Source organism: Siphateles boraxobius, unplaced genomic scaffold, assembly GCF_051911475.1.
Source record: "Siphateles boraxobius isolate OS27281-9 unplaced genomic scaffold, OSU_SipBor_1 19, whole genome shotgun sequence".
In the NCBI taxonomy this organism is placed as follows: Eukaryota; Metazoa; Chordata; class Actinopteri; order Cypriniformes; family Leuciscidae; genus Siphateles; species Siphateles boraxobius.
In genome coordinates, this window is record NW_027508799.1 from 8221573 (window position 1) to 8232768 (window position 11196).

Genomic DNA, 11196 nt, shown 5'->3' on the forward strand with positions numbered 1-11196 from the left:
GAGATTAGTCTCTCTATATAACCTAAACCCTTTTTAAAATGTTTAATTAACACACAATCATCCTTTTAGTTACTTTTATATATTTTATCACATTTGTTGGAGTCATTATCTGTAATTTTACATTAACCTGTATTCATCAGTTCACTTATAAAAATTACTATTATAGATCTTTTCTTTAAAAGGATTCACTTTAAGACTTCAATCTTTTGACCTTGTTTTTATCTCTTACTCTTTCTCAGACGAAAACTTTAATATCGTTATATAAACACTGATCTACTTTCAAACCCACATTATTACCAGAAATGTGCCACTATCACATTTTAAAACACCTTCCCAATGGGCATTTAAAGTTACATGTTAGATGGTCCTGCTGACCACAATTAAAGCACTCTCTGTCGGCTCCAACTTACTGCACACCCTTGAAGCAGTGTGTGTCCCAAACAGGAATGTAAACAGAGCCACTGATTAAGCAGTTCTCTGTATTCTTTTACAGTCCACCAGTGGCGGATTTAATCACAATAGCCAAATCATAATCTTCATCATTATCATTGGCCGCACATTAATTTTAATAAGCTGCATCGAAATGCTCAAAATATTCTAAGTTGTTTTCACAAAGTTTTCGTTTAACTTTAGTCATACTTGTCCAGGGAAATTATCCTGACCCATAATTTCATTTATAAAACAGACAATATCTTTTGCTTCAATGACTTAATATCAACAAAATATCCAACATTATACATTATTGATTTCTAGAATCTTTGGTCAAAGTTGTCTTTACATTTTACTAATTTGGTATTATCATCAACAACCCTAATTACAGAACAAGTACTTTTATCTAACATCCGGAAACCGGGCTGAATAAGCAAACCCTGTTTCTGTACCCCCAGCATAGCTGGACCCTAGGTTCAAAACACAGTGGTTATCAAACTAAAACTAAACCTAATTTCAATCATTATTTTACCATTAAAATATAGAATTTTTCCCCATTTTGCTTAATGAAACATTCCTTATCTTTATATCACATTAATCCCCGTTAATCATACTCAATGCCTTATTTTTATTCTGAAACTCATTTTTCATACAGTTAATTTGACTTCCATAAATTCTGTCAGATATTTTATTTTCATCACATATAGTTTTCTACTATATTCCTTCTCAATCTTTCCCTACATGTCAGTTCCTTCTGCATCCTCTGTTCTACATGCTAATTCTTTCTTTTCTCTACATGCCAGTTCCTTCATTATCTAACCAGTACATGATTGTTTGCTAACAATCCCCACACACATATCTCACACACCAACCTTTTTGTTTTTCACTTTCCTCTTCCATCAAGTCTCTCACTTACAGTTCCCTCTATTTCACACACACAGCCTTATTGCTGCTTGCTACTTCAATCCTTATCATGTAAATTTAAGTTCTCAGACATCTAATGTCATGCATCCATTTACTGGATGAAGAAGTAAAACCCTATTTCTCTCGACAGTTCTTTTTATCTGCCCCTTTAAGACAACAATCCATTGTTTGTCCACATTGCTTACACATGTTGAACACAGCCATAACTACCTTTTTTGTTTCTCACTGCCCTGTTCAACGGATTCTCGCACTACTTTCAGTCTAGTTGTGCTCAGTGTTCCCTCCCTGGGGAAATCATGGTATTTTCTCAGTTTTTTCAATATCTAAAACATAAATTTTCCCCCATAATTTTCTCATTTGATAGAAAAACCGGTGTATCAAATTTTGCATGCTTACCTTGAGACTTCCCCATATTGGCTGCTTCTCTGTTCTCTGTGGATTTCTCTTCAACGCGCGTTTTCCTGATCTGTTAGGCGTCCCCAACAGACCCGATTTTTCCTTTTAACCCAAATCGGTCGGGTTGCACTATTAGTGCCCTCCTAATTAAGGTTTACCAAAAACTGTTCTGGTTCCCCCTAATTAGCCTCAGTACCTAAAAACAATTTGCTCCGTCGTGGAACAACTAATTTTCAGGTTACCTATCTGTTTGAAATCTCTTGATCTGTTACAGACCTCAATTAATCTCAGATAATTTTCTCTCGTATCTGTTTGAAACCTCTTGATCTATATATAGATCTCAATTAATCTCAGATTACGTTCCACAGAAACAGCCCTCAGCCAATATGGTTCACTCACATTTCATACCCTGAAACAAAATACTTTTCCCCAAAAGAAAATATTTTAGACGTCTCTTACCAGAGATATGTTGGTTGCCACGGGTTCGCTTTCTTTTGATTCCAGTGGAGCCCCTCCCGGACCCGATAGCGGTCGGCCCCTCTCTCTCAAGCTTACAAGGTAGAGCTGGAACTGCTCAGTCCACGTGGCGAAACACCGCCCGCTCTCAGGTCCAGAAGGCACTTCCAAGGAACCCCACTCTGACACCAAAATTGTTGTGGCAAAAATTCTGTTAAACATCATCACTGCGTAAGAGACACTCAGAGTCAAATTAATAAAAAGAAAAGTATTTATTCTTGCAAGAATAGGTTCAGTCTAGTACACAGAAGTTACGCTGTGCAAGAGAGTGACACACAACAGGAAGATATGAGACAGCCTTTATACTGTTTTCAAGGTTCCTCCTCACCCGCTATACCTTTCACCCACTCAGATAAGGTCCTTACTGCTGTTCAGTTTCTACTTAAAGACACAAACTGGTACTGAAATAAACTGGCCAAAACTGACCGTCCCTAAGGTCAGAGGTCCTGTCCCATATGTTCCTGAAAAGTCACGCACAAGCACGTACACACATATACTTTTATACATTGAATAGGTTCTTTCTCTTATGATACCTGTTTGGGATCAATGACTATTAAAATTTCCACAACAGTGCTTACGTCCTTTTCTTTTTTGATAAAGTTTGTCAGAAGTGAATTTGTCATAGATAGAGATACTTCTTCATTTTCTCGTTCAATTGTAACAAATCCACTGCATTTAGTTACATAACTGGTTCCTTTACGCGGTATTTTGCATGTAGGGCAACGGTGGAAACGGTCGTTTTTCATCAAGGCATGTTGGGTGGTATGACACTTGGGGCTGTTTTTTCATGTTGATTGCTGCACCGGTGATGTCTGCTGTTATTGTGTGTAGTGTGGGTGGAGGAGTTTGGGTGTCTTCAGTAGTAGTAGGCATTGCAATTTTTTTGTGAATTGGTGTTATGGTGGTTGCACGTGTAGTGGTGAGTGAGATCTTGTTATTAAATTTTTTGTTGGATAAAATAGTAAAGTTGTAAGCTTTGCCAACATCGACAAGGTTTATTTGCGTGTCCCATAAGGACAATGTGATAGTGCCAGTTGTGTCTGCCAGGCAGCAGATCTTTAGTTCACAGTCATTTTCTCCTATGGTGACTGTCGTGTTGGAAATGTCCATTGTGTAGACCTTTAAAAAAAAGCTTCAGTGAGTTTCTTCTGATGCCCTGTTGAGAAAAAAAATACATTGGGTTGTGATTATGTGAGGTGTGCATAGGTTTATGTCTCGTTTAATAAAAATATATATATATATATTTCTGTTTTTGTGCACAACAACTTCCGGATGACGGCGCTCCCGCCACATGGCAATTAACGTTTACTTCCTCTGGAGTCGCTGAGTAAGGTAGGCTAAAAATATTGGCAACTTCATGAACAAGTAGCCTTTGTAACTCGATGAAATGCATGCAAATGTGTATTAGTCAAGTATGTTGCTGGGATATTGTCATGACTGCCTTATGCATCTTTTTTTAACTTTTTGTGACATTGAACGTCATTGCTTTGGTGTTTCCGTTTGTCTCAATCATCATCTCGGGGTTGTATTCACTGTAATAACCGTCTCGCTCTACATTATCCCGCTTATTATATGGCTACTTACCAAATAAATCACTCATTTGTCACAAAATATTGATTTTAAAAAGGAGTTTTTTTATTTACATACGATTGTATTGCTTCCGCTAAAGAAAATAGTTTGTTCCGTCTCGACGGTTGGAATCCTGCGTCCATAACAACGTAAACTTCAGTTTAATTATCCAGACTTCTTTCAGCGGATTGATATCTGTCCTCCAGACTCTGAATGAACAGAACTGCATCCATGGCAATGCTCTGTTATGCATGGCAACGGTATTACCAATGTTCTGTTACTAGAATGCCTTAGAATTCAACCAAGCCATGTAATTCGCCTTATTCACCCTGAACGTTCCACCAAGCCTGAGGGGTACACTTACCACTTCAAGTAGTTCTCACAACGCGATTTAGCCTCACTGCTGTGTTCCCCAATGCACGTCATCACACAGGAAAAAATCAAACAGAGGACAAACGTTTCACCGTTTCCCCAAAGAACATGGACTACGTCGACAATAGTTAATAAACATCAGAAGGGATCCTGGTCGTAATTTTAAGGTAAGTTTTATTATATGTCTGGTGCTGTGAGGCTGAGCCGTCTCCATAACTACCTTGTATCGTTAGGAGCTAGCTAGGCTAGATCTAGCAAGTTTTAGTAGATAGATTAACCCTCTGAGGGTCTAAGGTGTTTTTGGAATCCTTGAGATGTTTTGACATGCCCTGACATTTGTGCTTTTTTCAGTTGCTTATAAACATATTAATTGCAAATGTGTAATTACACTATATTTAGCACAAATAGGGCTACCATAATATGTGAGCAAGATTTATGTACATGTTTGTATTTTTGAGAGAATATTGTTTATGCATGGTTATTGAAAAAACTAAAACTAAAAGTGTCTGAAATAAGGCCACAAAACACACACTAAATATGTGTCCACAAGACTTTTGACTAATGAGTGTTGCCTAGAATTTTTGCTTCAAAATGATCTGAAAATCATCCTGCCTAATCATTTACACAAAACAATACATTGATTTACATTTTCTGAGACACCTTTTGTTTGGAAAGGCAATATGCGTGGAGGCGTGTTCACACCTGCATAATGAGCTGCATATTAATTAGCCTTTCACACAGGTGTGTCACAGGATCCCAAAGAATGCGACCTCGGACAAAAGAAATTATATATATACAGGTCCTTCTAAAAAAATTAGCATATTGTGAGAAAGTTCATTATTTTCCATAATGTAATGATAAAAATTTAACTTTCATATATTTTAGATTCATTGCACACCAACTGAAATATTTCAGGTATTTTATTGTTTTAATACTGATGATTTTGGCATACAGCTCATGAAACCCAAAATTCCTATCTAAAAAAATTAGCATATTTCATCCGACCAATAAAAGAGGTGTTTTTAATACAAAAAAGTCAACCTTCAAATAATTATGTTCAGTTATGCACTCAATACTTGGTCGGGAATCTTTTTGCAGAAATGCCTGCTTCAATGCGGCGTGGCATGGAGGCAATCAGCCTGTGGCACTGCTGAGGTGTTATGGAGGCCCAGGATGCTTCGATAGCGGCCTTAAGATCATCCAGAGTGTTGGGTCTTGCGTCTCTCAACTTTCTCTTCACAATATCCCACAGATTCTCTATGGCAGGCCAATTGAGCACAGTAATACCATGGTCAGTAAACCATTTACCAGTGGTTTTGGCACTGTTAGCAGGTGCCAGGTCGTGCTGAAAAATGAAATCTTCATCTCCATAAAGCTATTCAGCAGATGGAAGCATGAAGTGCTCCAAAATCTCCTGATAGCTAGCTGCATTGACCCTGCCCTTGATAAAACACAGTGGACCAACACCAGCAGCTGACATGGCACCCCAGACCATCACTGACTGTGGGTACTTGACACTGGACTTCAGGCATTTTGGCATTTCCTTCTCCCAAGTCTTCCTCCAGACTCTGGCACCTTGATTTCCGAATGACATGCAAAATTTGCTTTCATCCGAAAAAAGTACTTTGGACCACTGAGCAACAGTCCAGTGCTGCTTCTCTGTAGCCCAGGTCAGGCGCTTCTGCCGCTGTTTCTGGTTCAAAAGTGGCTTGACCTGGGGAATGCGGCGCCTGTGGCCCATTTCCTGCACACGCCTGTGCACGGTGGCTCTGGATGTTTCTACTCCAGACTCAGTCCACTGCTTCCGCAGGTCCCCCAAGGTCTGGAATCGGTCCTTCTCCACAATCTTCCTCAGGGTCCGGTCACCTCTTCTCGTTGTGCAGCGTTTTTTGCCACACTTTTTCCTTCCCACAGACTTCCCACTGAGGTGCCTTGATACAGCACTCTGGGAACAGCCTATTTGTTCAGAAATTTCTTTCTGTGTCTTACCCTCTTGCTTGAGGGTGTCAATGATGGCCTTCTGGACAGCAGTCAGGTCGGCAGTCTTACCCATGATTGCGGTTTTGAGTAATGAAACAGGCTGGGAGTTTTTAAAAGCCTCAGGAATCTTTTGCAGGTGTTTAGAGTTAATTAGTTGATTCAGATGATTAGGTTAATAGCTCGTTTAGAGACCCTTTTCATGATATGCACATTTTTTGAGATAGGAATTTTGGGTTTTCATGAGCTGTATGCCAAAATCATCAGTATTAAAACAATAAAAGACCTGAAATATTTCAGTTGGTGTGCAATGAATCTAAAATATATGAAAGTTTAATTTTTATCATTACATTATGGAAAATAATGAACTTTATCACGATATGCAAGGGGGGGGGTTGGGGGTGCGTGCAACCTGAGACCCGCAGTGACAGCTGCTGTCAAACTAGCTAAAATGGAGTGGCGCAAGTAGCTTTGCAACAGAGCGGTCATTTGACGTCGAGAACTTTTCTCCCCGACCTTCACCTGAAGTGGAGGAGGGTGAATTGTCTGTGGACACCAGCTCAAACTGCGGTCTTAACTCCCGCATCGCGATCGGCATCCGATTATTCTTATATTCAGTCATTTTTAGGTAATTTTTTTCCAGGATTATTATTACTATTACGTTCATTATATTTTGCTGCTATGTGAAAAAAATAATCAGCAAATCGCGCCGGCGCGTTTGTCGACACCAGAGGATTACCTTTAGCCTAATAAGAAGGAACATAAATTGTGATTAAAAATATATGCTCACTCACATCATGACGCCGCTGCGGTGGTGGAGTTCATGCAGGAAGAGGTATGAAGAGCAGCGTTTGGCAGCGCGAGCTGTGTGGAGAAGCCCATTTCCACCTCCATTGCGTTGGAGAAGCAATCCCACGTAAAATGCAGGTTGCACACTGGAGCAATAGGCGAGATTAACTACCTAGGCTACACGAAATAATCTAAATAACTATATAAATGCTATGCTAACTAGATGCTAATATACATCTATCCTGATCGTTTTCAATACGATCGTAATTCCAACTCCTGACTCGCTACAGTAGTTTTGACGGAACCAGATGCTTTTATACCAGGGGCTGCCAAGGGCGTGGTGAGCTCTTACCAAGAGTGACGTCAGAGAGTATTCTACGTCAGAGAGTACCCCTACTGCAGGAGCTTTCCGTTTAACCTGAAGAGGGCAGCACTCAGACATTTTTACACCATATATTTGAAAATTAAAACACTTTAAACCCAAATGTCAAAACATTTACTCGAATCAATGAACAGCATTTATGAAGGTCCATTCTTACAGATAATTAACTAAAAAAAGTTGTTTTAGTGTTTAGTTACCCTTTAAGGTAAGCATAAAATTGCTGGAACGTTATCTTAAGGTTAGCATAACGTTGCTGGAATGTTATCCTAAGGTTAGCATAACATTGCTGGTACAATATCTTAAGGTTAGCATAACGTTGCTAGAATGTTATCCTAATGTTAGCATTCCATTGCTGGAACGTTATATTAAGGTTAGTATAATGTTCATGGAACTTTCTTTCCCCCAAAATTTTATTAACAATATAACATTCAAATAACGTTTATTTGGAACATTTCAAGAACATTAAAATGTCCACTTTCTGTTCCCTTTCGAGAGGTCTCTCCTATTGCGTAAGTAGCTTACGCTATGGGAAAACTCCTTTTCTCGAGAATATTGAAGATATTCTTCAATATTCGCGCCCGCGCGCGTCAGTGCCCGCCAAGATGGGCGTGGCCAAGAGCTATATATTGGGCGCCCCGTCATGAGAGTTCTTTAGATTTAATCTCCTTCAGCGAACACCTTCTTCGCTGGATCCTCCGGATTATTGAAGCTTCGCCGTCGAAAAGCATACCAGCGGGATTTGCTACGAGGACGTCGGCACCTTCAGCCGCCTTCTAACGCGATCCTACTGAGCCATCCGGCGTACTGCTCACGCAAGTATTTACATCTGTTCGCTCTGCGACACTTGTAAAAGAGCAAATTTTCCAAGGCGTTGTTTCAAATGCCTTCCTGCGCGTCGTGCAGAGACCTTCTCCCGGACGGGGATCGTCACATCATCTGCGCTCGCTGCCTGGGCCGGGACCACGCAGAAGCTGCTTTGACCAAGGGCGGATGCCCCGAATGTGACGACCTGGGTCTCTCCGCACTGCGGGCTCGCCTCGCTTCTTTCGCCGTGAGCGAGCCCATCGCCGCCATCCCTCTGTTCGAGCCGCGCACTAAGAAAAAGCGACGCTCACAGAGGCTTCCTGAACCTGAGCTCAGTGACGTCACGCCGAGCCAGTCTCCGCGTGCTTCACCGCCGCTCTTGCCTTCCCCACCGCCGGTTCAGTTCACCCAGCCGGACCCACACCCCTCTAGCAGAGCGGTGGGCCTTGTGACTTTCGGCGCGTCCGAGGACGACGGGGGAATGGATGACAGCTTGTCAATCGACGCTGCATCGGACGACTGGCCGGGCTCCACTCTCGACCCCGCCCCGTCGACGCTAGCTAGCGCGAGCGGGGGCTCCACCATGGATAGCGAGATTATCCGCGTTCTCTCTAAGGCCGTGGAAGACCTCGGGCTCGATTGGTCTTCTCCCGAAGAACCAACCCGGAGCCGACTGGATGAGTGGTTTCTGCAGGGGCGCCAGCAGGCCCCTCGGCAAAGGCCTTCTCCCTTCTTCCCGGAAGTTCACGACGAACTCACCAAGTCGTGGAAAGCCCCCCACTCTGCGCGCCTAAAGCCTTCTTTTTCTTCCTCGCTCTCCTCTGTGGACGGCGCGAAGGAAAGAGGCTACGAGGGAACACCGCCCCTCGAGGAGGCCGTGGCCAATCATCTCTGCCCGCCCTCCACCACCGGATGGAAAGCCAAAGCTTCCCACCCCTCGAAGCCCTGCCACACTACTTCAGCTCTCGCCGGTCGCGCCTACGCCGCCGCCGGCCAAGCTGCATCAGCGCTTCACTCTATGGCGGTACTTCAAGTGTTCCAAGCCAAGCTTCTCCGCTCTATGGACGAGTCTGGCCCCGAAGCCTTTAAGGACCTACGCAGCGCGACTGACATAGCCCTGCGAGCCACGAAGGCCACCGCCCAGTCTATCGGCCGTGCCATGGCTAATTTGACTGTTCTCGAGCGCCATCTGTGGTTGACTCTGACTGAGATGAAGGACGCGGATAAGGCGCCATTTCTCGACGCGCCTATCTCCACCAGCGGGCTGTTTGGACCGGCGGTTAAGGGTTTCGCCGAACGCTTCACTGAGGCCCAGAATGCTTCACAAGCTATGCGGCATTTCCTGCCCAAGCGCTCCAGCTCATCGCAGAGCAGACAGAGGCCGCCGCAGCCGCAGCGGGCTAGAACAGCCCCCACCGCCTCTCAGCCCGCGCCTCAGGCTGACGCTCGACGCCGCTCGCGCTCTCACAACCGCAAGCCGCCTTCTGAGCGACGGGGTCCTCGGCCCAAGATTGTGCTGAACCCCGAGCCTCGAAAGCCGTCCTAGCCACAAGAATGAAAAGAGAGAGTGCGTGTCTCGCAAAAGCCGGACCACTCTCTCTGCAAAAGCTCAAGCATTACCCAGTCCCCTTACAGGCGGCTGGATATGTTCATACAGCAGTCAATGGGCCAGTCACAGAGCTCGCTCACCTGCAAACAAACGCCGTTTTTACGGCGACGCACAGAAAACACAAAAAGAGTCTTTTTCTGCCTGTGTCACTAAGGGTTCACATGTCCACAAAGTGTGCATTCCCAGATACTGTCAAAACAGTGCCAAATTCATTCCCAGCTCAAGCTGCGCACCCCATGAATGTAGATCACGTGCCTACGGTCATGTACGCACCACTACACACAAGCACTGTTCACACAGTTATAAATTCATCCCCAGTAAAAGCGGGAAACATTATAAAAGTGACGCGTGTGCCTACCACTGTTTATGCACCCCCACTTATAAACACTGTCCTTACAGTGTCAAACACAACCCCAGCCCAGGCTGCGAGTTTTACAGACACAGCGCGCGCTGCTGTAATCACACACGCGCCCATTCACTCAGCTGCTCAGCGCGCGCCCGCGCCTCTGAGAGCTATGAGCTCAGGCGATTCGCTGGCCGGGTCCCTGCGTCACAGCGGCCCGCCCCTAGCCTGTATTCAGCCCATATCTGTACACGCAGCGGCATGGGAAAATATTCCAGATATGCCGAAATGGGTATTGAATATAGTAAAGCACGGATACTCGCTCCAGTTCGCTCGCAGACCACCACGTTTTACGACTGTGGTCGAGACGAAAGTGAGAAAAGAGTGCTCACATGTTCTACGCACCGAGGTGCGAAAACTAATAGAAAAGGGCGCTGTGGAAACTGTTCCCCCCTCTCTGAGCGAGGCAGGTTTTTACAGACGCTATTTTCTCGTCCCGAAAAAGGATGGCGGTCTCCGCCCCATCCTAGATCTCAGACACCTGAACAAAGCACTAATGATTCGCTCGTTCAGAATGTTAACAACCAAGCATATCCTCGCGCAAGTACGCCCAGGAGATTGGTTTCTCTCAGTGGATCTGAAAGATGCTTACTTTCACATTCCAATAGCGCCTCATCACAGGCCGTTTCTGAGATTCGCTTTCGAGGGACAGTCGTAACAGTACACAGTACTTCCGTTCGGCCTGTCCCTGGCTCCCCGTACATTCACGAAATGTATGGATGCAGCACTTTCCCCCCTAAGGCGAAGGGGAGTGCGAATACTGAATTATCTCGACGATTGGCTGATTCTAGCACAATCAGAGAGTCAGTTAATAACACACAGATCTTGGATTATCAGCCATTTAGAATGCCTGGGTCTAAGAATCAATTTTGCAAAAAGCATACTATCTCCCAGCCAGAGGATTTCTTTCCTGGGAATAGTTCTAGACTCGATGCAAATGACAGCGCGTCTCTCATCAGAGCGCGCGCTCACCATCCGGCGCCTTGCAACATCATTCAGGGCGGGCGCGCTCGCCCCCGTCAAGCG